Source organism: Charadrius vociferus, unplaced genomic scaffold (genome assembly GCF_000708025.1).
Source record: "Charadrius vociferus isolate BGI_N301 unplaced genomic scaffold, ASM70802v2 scaffold161, whole genome shotgun sequence".
In the NCBI taxonomy this organism is placed as follows: Eukaryota; Metazoa; Chordata; class Aves; order Charadriiformes; family Charadriidae; genus Charadrius; species Charadrius vociferus.
Window position 1 is genome coordinate 480,060 of NW_009646928.1, and position 3,076 is coordinate 483,135.

Genomic DNA, 3,076 nt, shown 5'->3' on the forward strand with positions numbered 1-3,076 from the left:
CCCCCCCAGCCCCGCCGCCGCGCCTGCCCGCCCCCCGCCTCCCGCCGAGCCGGAGTCATCAGCGCAGGGCAGGCCGCGGTTGTCTCGCCCACCGGCGGCCATGGGGGCTGCTTGTGTGAACCGTCGAAATAACCGGCGTTGAGGAAGATTGTTAATCAGACGTGTTAAAGTACTTTGTAGGGAAGAGAAGGAAAGGAGGGAATGTGATATCTTCAGAGGACTTCTGCAGGAGTATCAGTCAGGGTACGCCTGAGGCGCCCAGGACCGTCTAAAATAAGTTATTTGTCTCCACGTGTTGTTTTTCTCCTGGAGACGCTGCAAGGAGGCAACGAAAAGATTTGCTCTCTGGAGACTGTTTAGTCACTCGCCCTTTGGAAGTGAGGGTAGGTTAGTGTATTTCTGGTTGAATACCAAAGCACACAAGGCATTAAGTTTTACAGGCTTCTTCATAGTTCCCAAGCAGAGGCGCTGCCTGTATCTTTTAATGGCGTTTGTCATCATAAATTCGCATAGAGAGCTTAAAAGGGCCTTATGCAAGGATTTTGTATAGAATAAAGCATAGTTAAGCACATATGTAACAAATTCTTGCTTATCTGGAAAATGACATCAGGAAAAACAGCATTAGAAAACCCCGTAAAGTTTCTTTGGTCTCTGTCCTCTCACAGTACCAGTAGCTATTTCAGTATGATGACCTAACCTAGACAGGAGGTGATAGCACTTACACCCTTTAAAAATATCTTTATGCTATATAGAGGAGTAAACCAGTTGATGTGGTTTTACTGAAAGGTTTGTAGGTGGGTACCCCCCCACGTGAAATGCTTGACTGAAAGGGTTAGGAATCACTGGAAGTTCAGTGTTAGCTGCTAATTTAATTTCTTTTTATCTCTACCCTGCAGTTTCTACAAGAAAAAAAAGAAAGAAAGAAAGAAAATACAATCTTTGAGTTTCAGATCAGCATCTTCATTTATGCAAAAGTGTCAAAACCTGTTTGATTTTTCTAACTAAAGTGAATATTCTTAATATGTAGAGAAATTCCCAATAGGTTTAGAAATGTTCTCGCTACTATTGGGTACAGAAGTTGAAAGAAGGGGTTTGGTTATTCCAATATTTTGATCTCTGTGCGAAGGTAGGTGACTTTCTAGAAAGTAAAACCCACTAGAAATCTCAGCAGCCTCCAGATATTCTTTGCATTGAGGCCAAACCCAACAATTTCTCATCTTGCTTCTCCCAGCCAAGTAAACCACAAAATTTAACTTTTTATTTCAAATAAAATTCTAAAAATATGTGTCATTTATGCTGCTTGTTCCCTTGCCCCTGTTACCCACAGGATGAGAATATTGTGAGACGGACAACAGTACTGACTACATATATCTCTTAGTTTCAAAAGTTCTTGTAGTTTACACAGGAGTTGCCTCACCAAATGTGAAGAATACCATGCCTTTATTCGTTTGATTGCCATTCATTTCACAGTAAGTGTCACTCATGGAGGCTGATTGTCTTGCGGTCTCATTTGGTTGCACAGCCACAGGCAGATCACATTTGAATTCTATAGTTTCAGTTCATGATTGTCCTCCCCCATGGGTAATCAATTGTACAGAATGTAATAATTTTATAATATTGTGCTTACTGCACTGACATAAAAGACAAGGCAGTATATGAGAGAGATGCACATTGTACAAAGATTCACAGCTGCTGGTGAAAATTATCCACAAGTTTGAGGCCTTAGATGAAAAATTATAATTTTGATCGCAGGCAAACAATTGTCTGCTAATAAAGTGTTTTCAGGTTGGTTGTTATCTAGTAGAATATTGGTTCCCGGTTTGGATCACCCATTTCCTTAGGAGAAAATGTAATATTTAATACACCTGTATCTGTTCTGGCTGATGTAGTTTCATATTATGTAGCAGATGCAGTGTCAGTGATCTATGCAGATGGCTAACATGCTTTTCTTTTTCTCCTAGCAGTGTTTGCAAACATGTACTCTCCTCTTTGTAAGCAAAAGGGACCCTAGTTTGTACCTCGTTCAAAAAAGAGCAGGAAAGGCTTTTAACTTTTATATATTTCTGTGGCTGAAATGTCACTTTTTCTTCATTGTTCTTGTTTGTTGAGGGTTTGTTGGAGGTTTTCATTGCTTGATTCTTACATGGTATTTGTTTGTGAAGTGAATCTTTGGATATGTAAATATTGTTGGTGAAATTGTCCAAAGGTTTTTTTTTGGTGTTACACAGAGATTAGGATACAAATATGAACTTGATCTTGAATTCTAGTCTCCAATATAGAAATGTTAATGGAACCAACTCACTGAACCAAAGATATTTTCCGTAAGCCTCTTAGATTGCAGAAACAAATGGACATATAATTAACTAAATATTAGTATTTTGATGATGGTTTTGCAAATGTATAGGTTTGAAAATATTTCAGTTTCATACTTTGAAAAGGACACAAACTATGATTTTGATAAAAAGGCCTGAGTGCTGTACAGTAAAATGTTCGTGTGAGCTTCAGGACAAAAGATTGTTTAAGATTCAGCTCCTTTTTGTGCATTATAGAAATATGGTATATTTAAACATGGACAAGTGTTATTGCAGACGCTGGACTATTGTGCAAGCAAGTGCGGCTTCTGCTATCTTCTTCATTTAGAAACAATTGTTTTCATCTCTGAATTTGATTTAAATTGTTGAGCTTCGCTGAACAAAGACAGGGTAATATATTAATGTGAAGTCTGGTAACATTTTGGCAATTCTTGTACTTGTATGCAGTGCAGGGTGCATGAAAACCTTTTATTTCATTAACTAAAAAATACGTAGAACCAATAACCTGACTCTTGACATCAGAATTAGTAGTATGATTATGCTACAGTATTTGATTTGTTTCAGAAATTGTTACTAATACTCTTTATATATATACACACACAAATACATGTATGCATGCATACATTTGTATACACACACACCGTAGAAACAACAAATCTTAAAGACCCTTTCCACTTTAGATTATGCCAATTCAAGTGTCTTGAGCCTCAGAACTCTGGCAGTCTCTGGAGGACTTAATTGCAGTGGTTTGAGATAGTATTTCC